Source organism: Dreissena polymorpha, chromosome 6 (assembly GCF_020536995.1).
Source record: "Dreissena polymorpha isolate Duluth1 chromosome 6, UMN_Dpol_1.0, whole genome shotgun sequence".
NCBI lineage: Eukaryota > Metazoa > Mollusca > Bivalvia > Myida > Dreissenidae > Dreissena > Dreissena polymorpha.
The window spans coordinates 95,604,980-95,616,428 of NC_068360.1; positions in this window are offsets into that span (position 1 = coordinate 95,604,980).

The window sequence follows — 11,449 nt, forward strand, 5'->3', positions numbered from 1 at the left end:
CGTAAGCAAATTAGAGAGTTATATAGTTTTGCCACTTGAGTCAGTGAGATATTTCTGCCTCTTAAGTATGTTAGATAGTTATATAGATATGCCACGTAAGTCAGTGAGTTATTTATGCCTCGTAATACAGTAAGATAGTTATGCGTCGTAAGCCAGTGAGATAGTTATGCATCGTTAGCCAGCGAGATAGTTATGCTTCGTAAGCCAGCGAGATATTTATTCCTCGTAGGTCAATGAACTAGGTATGCATCGTAAGCCAGTGAGATAGTTATGCCTCGTAAACCAGTGAGATAGCTATGCAGTAGCTATATACTCTTGTGTATAAACAAAAAGCTCACCGTTGTCGTGTGCTAGATTTACCTAATCTATCTGAAAAGATGCCCTTGGCCCAGTTTAATATAAAATGCACACGTTTATGGTCTTACAAATTTATCAAGGTGAGGATTGCTGCGTTATTTGTTTGTGATTTGTTTGAAGACATTGATCATATTCTGTATTTATGTATTCCCATAGAATGCTACATAAACAATTTTACGAAATCCTTGATATTCAAAAAAACAACTAAATATGAAGAGTGTGTAAATAAGGAATTTAAATGACAACCGACAAATGTGTATAGTTATCCCGGGAAAGGGGAAATAAGCAGATAATACACTACCTTATGGAAGTCTACATTTATCTGCTCTTGATCACAATAGGCATTTATGTTTTAAAGAGAGATGTTCACTTATTGCACAATTAACATTTCCATGCTAACAATATTGAATGAAATAACACTAAATAAACTACCATGCAAATAATATACCGTTATGTTAATTAGAAATCATAAATTGAACGCATTTGTTACAAACGTGTTTCAAATATATTTATATCGGGTTGTTAAAAAATGAGCCTTACGACCCATATTTACCCGTTAATTTTTATTGTATTTGATAAATACCGTGTTATTTTCGAGTGTTTTTGTCCGACTTAAAGTTAATGGATCCATTTGAATCGATCGAATCAAAGGAGTGAATTTAAGAATAAAGCATATCAAGAAATGAGAAGTCGAGCGAAAACAGATAGTATGCCAAATGCGCACTGTGTTGCCCCAGACCAACCTGCGCATTGTGTGTCCGGAGCTTTATTGTCCGCTATGAAGTCACGCAAATTTAAGTGATCTCTACCCGGACATTATTATTCTTCATAACAATATACGGATGCAGTGCCATATCTGGAGCTACGCTGTGCGGATATATCCTTAGACCCTTTTTCGCACGGCGCGGCTCAAATGATACCATATCACTAGAGTACGCACCTGGTTCATAGAACACAACGTCTTGCACGAGAATATATTTGTAGCATATGGCGTGTTGTTACTGGGCTTACAAAGCCCCATTTGTTTGCTCACAGTTTACAATAAGCATATATATCGAGCAGATCATACCATATCGGCAACAATCCGCACAAAAACTAATTGATCACCTACTGAATACAACAAAACTGATACGGACTTATATTGTATACATTCGGGATACTCTATAGTCAAACATTCAATTGTTTCAAAAATAATTTGTGTCTTAAAAATGTCTGCTGAGTTAGCAAATAAGTGGTTGTTAATTCGTTGGGGTAAATTTAACTGTCAGTGTTCATAAAGTACTAAATTGCGTTCATACGTTCAACGATGTTTTTTTCCCCAAATCTATCCTGAAGACAAGACGGAATTAAGTTGATGGTATGATTAATACTAAAATCATGTTGATAGTTAATAGGAATCAAATCTGCGACACCATAGGCGCTTATACATAATTAAAAGTCAGACAGTTTTACAATTCCTCAAAACACTAAACAATCAAATTCAACTGTATGTCTTCTCAGCGTGCAAAGTAAAGCGATCATTGCATAATCAGGTGACCCCAGAGAAAACAAAGGCAATTAAAGTTACATATCAACACTTTGTAACAAAATTAATATCTTAAAAAGAAATAGAAATAAACATTTACCTACGTTCGGGTTCTTGTTTAACTTGTATGGTTTTCACCGTATTAAATATTTTATGTTCACAATATTTTTAGCCGGGAGTAGGGTTTTGATTTCTCTCTTATACAGTGTGGTTATGGGTAGATCTTTATATTAAAAGATTGTAGTATACCATACGGGTATTAATGGTGTATAACAATATAAATAATTTTAGTTTGCTATCATTACAATGTACCAGTTCTAAATTGGTTTGTTGAAACTCTGGTGTTTAAAATGTTCCACCATTAAGTTGCAATATATGTAACTAAACATGCACGAGCAGTTAACAATTATAGCAAGCTCATGATTGTCCCTGGTACTTTTGAATAAAACTAACGTAAGCAATTAAAGGGAACTGATATAAATATATTTAGTTGAAACAAAAAAACAGTCCTGAAAGAGATCTCCCTGCATCACTATGGATTCTTCTGCCGAAACTAATCGCTCATTTATATTTCGCGGAGAGTTTAACAATAATTAAAGTTGCACTATTTTCTTTCTGAAACGTCCACTTTAAAATGAGTTGTGTATACTTGTGCAAAAACAATAAAGATACATTTGTTTCTGATCTTACATTTGAATCGATATAATTGCACACTCATTACCTTCGTGCAAGTAAACTAATGACGAAGTGTTGTCGTTAATGCATGAGTTTGTTTTGTAGGCACAGACATATGTATCAAATATGAGATGTTCTGAATTACACAGAATCTTTAATTATTTAATTGTATCAAGACATTAACGTTATGACATTAACCTTATATTATTCAAACGATAACATTCAACACAGTATGAAATAAAACAGAAGCTCCCAATTAAGGTTCTAAATTTAAAAGTAAAAGCAAAATGTTCAATTAAATACAACAAAAACATGAAATAAAAATATTGATACAAAAGAAAACCTCTCATGAACGCATGTCCTACTGTAATAGCAATTTTTTAAACATGGGACAGCAACTGTGTCAACCTCAAATCATATTATCAGATTAATGTGTCTCACATATTACATTAGCCCAAACATTTTTGTATATATTTAAATGCACATTAACCCAAGTAATTTGTAATATTTAGATGCACAAGAAGTTAAATATTCACAGCGATTTACACTCTAATCTGTTTTACCAGATTAAAAAACACACTATAAAGGCGTATCACAGAAGCTGACATAATGGTTAGAATCTGTGATACAATTTGTTGTTTACATGCACTTTACTTGTTAATTAAATTCTAGTGTATTTGTACGAAACAACAAATTGTGATGTCATACTCCAGATGTAAGAAACGTCTTTCAATAATAATCTCTATATGTTGAAATGTAAAAAGTACTTGTCTGTTCCCATTACATATGTTCTTATACCAATTACAAACAGCTCATGCTCAATATATACATACTTCTTATTGATACATTACACTACATAGCGTATTCAATATGAATAATTTGGTAAGTAGTTTAATTAGATGATAACTACTTTGTTTGCCACTCCAAGAACAGTATGTAACTAAGTTCCAGTTTCCGATAACACTGAATTCGCATAGCTGTTTTCTTCCTTTGCGCAATCATTGTCTGCAACATCAGTTACACGGTTCATAGCATTATGTTCTTGTGTGCCGCCTGGTGTTATGACCGAATATTCATGAAAAGAAGTTTCAGCGAGTGTTTCGTACTGGCTTCTCTCCTGGGAATCTGAAATGAAACGCCGGTTTAAATTCATTTTTCTGAAGCTCTCTTCAAGATGTGGACGCCCCAAAATGAGTTGCACTTACTGTACATATGCGCATTTGTTATGTTAAGTGTCTTGTCGCAACTTGTTCTGTCTTAAATTCGAAATAAGCATACTGCCTGAAATAGATATTATGGTACCACATGTTGTTTTGATAATGTTTAGAAGTTTAACAATTCCTATTTTTTTCACTTTTTTTCTGAACGATATTGACTATACTTTGTGTACATTAACGCTGTGTTTTTAACAATAAATCATCGTGGCGATTTCACCATAACATATATATCAAATAAACATAAAATGACATGCATTTGCTAATTTACTATCATACCGACTCTGTAGGCTTCATACTCGGAACTGGTATTGGAGGCAGAGACGTTTACCCTGGAGCAAAAAATAGCACGTTCTCGTTGTTTATTCTCCAGTCATGTATCCAATTTGTCAATAAAATGTAGATAACATACATTTTTAAATTAAATTAATTATAAGAATATTGTATAAATAAAATGTCAGTTAAGGGAAATAGCGCACATTGAACCTAGATATGTGTGATATATACCGAAAACGAAATGGGAAAACGAAATTAGGTGAAACTTATCTAAACCGAACCAGGCTGATTGGTCCGTTTTCAGATTTTTCGGTTTATGAAGTTGTTGTTGTTTTTTTTTAAATATGATTGTCCTTAAACTTGTAATATAAAAAAATGAAACACAAATTTAAGGTATAAAATGGCATTTATTGCGTGTATAAGGTGCACATTGAACAACAAATCAATTGTTGATCAAACAAGTTCATGTATCCGGATAACAGACCACTGAAAGTTTAAAATAAACTGTTTGGTACTCAGTCTGCAGTTTTGAATTATACAAAAACAATCACATATTCAATAATGAAGACTTTCGTAGTCATGCACATCTTCTATTAGTTAAAATTTAGCCACTTGCGATTCGCTTTTAAGTTTTAAAACTTACTATACTATACTATAGTATACTTTTATACTCACTATAACCATAGCCGTAATGTCCTGTTTGTTCACAACTATATCGCATCGGAATGTGTTACGTGATCGGATAAACAGGTTTAACTCTTAGAAGTTATCGAAAATAGAAAGTGCCAAAGTGATGACATAAACAAATATACGGTGGGTGTGTGGAATTTTAAAACGTGGAAACGAAGTATGGTTCAATAATAAGTAGTGTTACATACTGTCCTTTGAATAAGTCATCGTACTGAGAACCGCCGGCTTGATTACCTGAAATATGCAAACACTTATGAGAGAGCATAGTTGTACTTTAAAAACTGATTTTATCTGCCATGTTTTCTCTGAGCAGAGTAACTAGTGGTTGAATACAATAAAATAATCAAATTTATTTCGGCTGATAACGATTCGTTGCTCTTTTACGTACCTGATTACACATGTACAATTCTATAATACTATAAAGTGAGGAGGCAAATATGTACTTATTTAACTTGGTCTATTTACCTTAGTAAATTATGGTCATTAATCGATATCCTCTCATAAACATTATAAAATGTTATTGCACAAAAAATAAAGTTTATACATACGTTTATATTTCTTCCATAATATACAGATCCCAAACACCATGACTATCACGACAGTTCCACCAACAGCCCCTCCCACTGCAGCCCCAATAGATGGAGAGGATCCATTATCTTATTAAATGAATAAACAAGTGTCTGTACGCTTTCGAAGTCGTTTTTAGTTAAAGTAATTAATCAATTTCTGTATAAGCATTTGCTTTTGTCGGGAGTTGTCTGCAATTGCAATTGATACTTAAACTATTCATTACTTCATTCTTTCCCAACGCAGAAATTGAAGTACAATAACTTATTAATGTGTATATCTATTTGAATGTATGCGTTTAATATTACTAAACTGTTTTAAGTTTTAAAAGTGGTATTAAACACGACATCTCTGATACTATATTATAGTTTATTTTCGATCGGTTGAACTCAAATTCGACAGGCGTCTTCATTTCCTTATGTAAATATCATACCAATTGTTAATGTTACATGGTGACATGGTACATAATTCTGTAGATATGTGCAAAGCAATATACCGCTGCATATTCAACAATGGCAAAATCAACTTTTATAAATGTATCTAAGCAATAGCCATTATGCAGCATTAGCATACAACTCAAATGATTATTACACCTTTTTAAAAATATAGTTAGCACAATTAATAAAAATTGAAATAAGCAATAATTCAAGTACTTAACAAGAGCTGTCAGAAGTCAGCGCGCTCGACTTTTCGACTGCTTGACAGTATAACGTAAGCCCTCATGGGGAAATTGTTCATATTCAATAAAGTCAAGGTAAGATAATCATATTCTAACTGGAAGAGGACCATAATTGAAACATATTGATCGCTTATGTTTTAAACGAAGTGGTACATTATAGACGATTCTGAGTTCAGGTATTTTTTCCACAATCTAATGAACATTTGTAAAGACATAAAACATTCTAATAAGATTATATTTCAAGTTTGATAGCACTAGCTTGGATGTGATGGTTGGACGGCCTTTCAAAAAGTAAAATGATAAAAATAAATATGTGTGGGTTTTTTAACATGTTTCAAAAAAAATATTTTTGTAGGGGGGATGGAGAGGGGGAATAATGTGGGGGTGTGGTTATTTATTAGATGATATTTCAAAAATAAGAAAAATAAGGAAACCAAATTATATTTTTGGGGGGTGGTGGGATTCTAGGGTGGGGCGTGGGGCATTGGTTTGGGTGTAGCCCATTGTTGTATGTCAGATAGGTGCTGTTTTGTCAAAGTATGAATCAAATATGATCCTAAATAAAGAAGTTATGACATTTAAGCACAATTTATTTATTTGACCTTGAGATTCAAGGTCATTCAAAGGTCAAGTTCAAATTCAACTTGCCTTGTACAGTACCCTCATGATAGTAAGAAAGTATTTGAAGTTTGAAAGCAATAGCCTTGATACTTTAGAAGTAAAGTGCATCTAAACACACAATTTAACAAAATATTCAAAGTTACTAAGTCAAAACAGGGCAATAATTCCGTCAAAATGCCAACCCGAGTTATGCAACCTTAAAGTGGACCTTAACACAAAACTTAACAAAATTTTCAATTTTCTAAGTATAACAATGGGTATAACTCTGAAAACAATGCTGATAGAGTTATGCACCTTGACCTACACAATTGTCTTGTTGCCATAAAGAAGTATTCCAAGTTTGAGTTAATTATCTTTGATAGTGTTAAAGTTATTAGACTTTATATAATACTTTAACCGACGCCGACGCCGGGGTGAGTAGTGTAGCTCTCATTTTTCTTTGAAAAGTTTAAAAAAAAGCTAAAAAAAAGTGATTGCTGATCATTAGTTTTAGTAATATAATATGGCATTACTGTTTTGTAGAACCTACTAAAAATAATCTAGTGACCTGAATTTGAATATTTTAAGGATTGATGTTGTTTGCTTAAACGACATAAATTAACAGAATAGTCTGCATTGCGTTTACATGTAAACGTTATGGTGTATGAGTTCATATTGAAATGAATAGTATTTATAATTGTGTTATTTATCTTTAATATATAGTTGTTGAAAGTCCAAAAATATTATTAAAAGAACAATCTTGTTCCCACCAATTAGTTAAATATGTGAATAACAATGTTCACATACGGTATAGAGAATTAGATACAATACATTACTAAACATGTTTAAACCAGTAGAAAAACTTTCCGGGCCTTATTCATAGATCAAAACAAAAGAAAAAACACAGATTTGTTAATGAGCATTAACACATTAGCAGTGTAATTTAAACTAGAGTATTACACTTTATGATATTTCTGTTTGAATTACAATTAATAGACTGAGTTTCATAATACGTCTGTGTGCCAGCGATTGTCTACAATAAGTCGACTTGTTTTCAAGAATTCGCATTAGGATAATACGTCGGATTTAATGGTATGTTTCAGTCAAGTGCACAAATTCCATTTCAGCAATACGTTCAACAGTATAACATTTAAAATAAGTAGTTTTGTCATAGTGAATGATGCCCTTCAAAACCACAAATTCTTTGTTATCTTTTATGCTTGAATTTATATAGTTGTGTACATGCTGGTAAAAATGTTTGTAAACTTTCAGCCCTCTAACAGAAATACGTCTTGAGCACGAGACACAAGTTTAAAACTGTATTTGCTTTAATCTGTTGTTTCACATGCTGGTTTTTAAAATGACAAAGTTGTATAACCCTGTAACAAAAATACTTTTATACTTTTTTAGTCTGGCCCGACAAATAACCAAACGGACAGACGTATGTAAAGAAGGAAGAACGGACGGACTTACAAGGGCAAATCTATATACTCCGACTTAAAAGTTGGGTCATCACAATTACCAAAAATTCCCACATCTGGTTAAAGCCAACATTACTTTACCATTGCATACACATAACGACTTTTAAGCCAAGAAACTATTAGCGCAATGCATCTAGCAGTTGAGTCCACAAAATAGAAACGGCTTAAAGTCGAAACCTGTATGCCTTCCCTTTACGATCACATTAAAATGAAGGTGCCTCGGCAGACAACGTGTAAGATAAACCCGACATGCCGATCGTCACACTAACCTAATGTAGATATTAAGAAACAGTGTACAAACCTAAACAAAAGATTAAAAAAGGAGTATGCATACCAGATTTGGCTCGTGTAGTCACTGTTATAACATGTGTTTCCACTGATTTTCCGATTGAATTTTCTGCATACATTTTGAATTGATAAGAGGCTCCAGCAACCAATTCTTCAATCGATATTCGTTCGATATGTTCTAATATAGTTGTGTAAGTCCATTTTTCACCCGTTTGTTGTTTATATCCAATAACGAACCATTGATCATCCCCACCGTTAAATCCCGGTTTCCATTCAACGATGACAGAGCTGTCTGTTATCGTATTTTCTGGTATACCGAACTGTTCTGGTATAGCTGGCACTTCTGTAAAAAGTTATGTTCAACAGCCTCTTTATGCCCATCCTTAATGAATTAGTGTGTGAATATGCGATCAATATAAAGGCAATATTCAATATCTTAAGCTATAGCAAAAAAACTACGAATGACATCATATTATTACCCTTCGCTTGAATAACAAATGTCTGTTCTGTGGAGCCAATGTCATTTTCCACATTGACCGTATAGGTTGCAAAATCGTCTTTCTGTACTTGCACTATGGAAAGGTTTGTCTGCAGTCTGTCTTGGGAAATTTGAATATTAATTCTTGTATTATCATTGGCAATAAACCATTCATTATTTACTTGTTTCCTCCAAACCAATGCCGATGAAGCTCTTGGAGGAGGATACGCCACAATAGTATACGTAAGAATTACACTACTGTTAGTTTTCGTCCAAACTTTAGGTACCGGCGGCATAAATGGAGAAGCTCGCGGTGCACCTTTAAAAAATAAGATGTAACATTAGACGACATTAATTTAATTGCAAAAAGAGAAATACAACATTAGTTTACATATGCCTTATCGCAAACGTTCATATTCATAACACAAAAACGTATGTTTTATAATATTGACTTACATCGGATGATGATCTCTATTTCTCGAACCTGCTGGACGGCGTTGTGAATGTTGCTCCCTTGGCATTGGTAGATCCCCTTGTCAAATTCGCATCGCGCATTTTCAAGAGAAGCAGATATTGTGTTAGTATGTGTTTCAGTCAGTAAATCGCGTCCATTTCGAGTATTATTTATTAGAAACATGTTAGCCACAGGGTCACTATAAGCTTCGCAGAATAATATCACATTCTGACTTTGGTTTATAGTAATAATCCTTGCATTTTCAAATCCGTCGTCATAAAATCTCTGTATACTGGCAGGATCTACAATAAATAAATACTTATTATGACCTTGCAATTTTAAATTCAATAATCAACATTTAACTTATACAAATCACTTTGTTGAATTTTCATTTACAAAGGTTTGAACTATACGCACATACTCTTATAAATGTACCATTTACTTACATTGCACATCAACGTAAAACATTGTTTCATCGAATGTCGTCTGTGCACAGCAACCTGAAGGTTCCATTGTGTTGTTTACTCTGCAATTATAAAATCCCTCGTCAGTGATTTGCATATTTTGAAAAGTAAGGTTTTGCTCGACTCCGACAACGCGCGATGTCTTTACTTGTTTCCACATGAAATTCGTCTTTGGGGGATTTCCTTCGGTGTATGGACACGCGACAGCCAATGTCCTGTTTTGTAACACCGTTGTATTCGCAATTGGTCTCACAGCCACTGCGACTGAAGTGAATTATAACACAGCGATAGATTAATGTATAGTGCACCACCATAGTATCATAGACCTTGCAACACATACACATAGTAAAATAGCTCTTCAGGGTGCATTTAACTAAGACTTAACTTTCTGTATTCATGATTCTTTCCTCGAAATGCGATGATTTTAGCATTCAGTACATTTAATCTTCAACAAAATTGGCAATTCTGACTAAAGTGAATTTTAACACATGGATCGAATGATTCATGATGAAATATCATAGGATGAGAAACACAAGTGATACGCATAACGAAATCATAATAGAATAGCTCTACCGGATTCATTGTCATGAAACTTGACGGATAAATATCAATGAATCTGCCCTCGAATTTGATATTATAGTTTTCACTCCAATCAAAATTTAAATAAAATGCAAATACAAGCCGATCACATAAAAGTAAGACATATTAACGAAACTTACATAACATGTCAAGTGTAAATATCACATTGGCATTTCCAATAACGACTTGCGGGGCAAAACTTGCGTTCATCACATTGTTGACATCCAGTTTGTAAGTACCGCTAGACAGAACGTTTGGTATCGTGAAGAGTTGGCCATCTTGTTTCAGCCCGTCAGGCAGCATCCACGTGTAGTTACTTGGAGTGGGGTTGCTATTGCTGGTACAATTAATTGTAATAGATGTGTTTTTAATTGCACGTATGTAATTTGATGTTATAACATTATTTTCGTTGGCACACGTTGGAGTGGTCGGTGGATCTGCAAAGCAACGATTATCATGGTTTATTCCTGGCATATCTTATGATCAGCTTAAACAGTATTATGCAATAAAAACACGTTTAACCTTTGAGAAAATATCCGGTGGTTTATGTGGTTATAAAATGTACACAGATTTTGGTTTCTGTTTGTCTTTTATGAAGAAATTATCTCCGGGCAGAAATTGATAGAAACAATGGGGTCACCCATTTACAGAATCTCAGTTCATGTAAATCACGTCATTCTGGCTACAGTTGATACAAAATGTAGGCATGCTAATATTTGAATCATTTAAGTTTAACAAACATATTATACATTTTCATTTTTTTTTTAAACCAATGTATTTTCCCAATTTTATATCAAGTCAGTCATATTAACATGTGTCAGCTTTACAATTTTGAACACGAATAACGTTGGCAATAACATTATTTATGTGCTGTGTCCTTCGACAACACAGATAAATAGTTTCCTTAAACAACAATTATATGAAAATAAATCTTCGCTAAAGTCCTTAAAATTGACCTTAAATTTTTTAATTAGATTCGTGAATCAATTTATAGATCAAGCCAATATAAGAAATTGCATTTATAAAAACAATGTGTTTGAATCAGTAGCTTATTGAGTAAATAATGTCAAACGGTCAAAGAACCATAAAACATATAACAATGGTTGCGTCTTACTTCAGAGG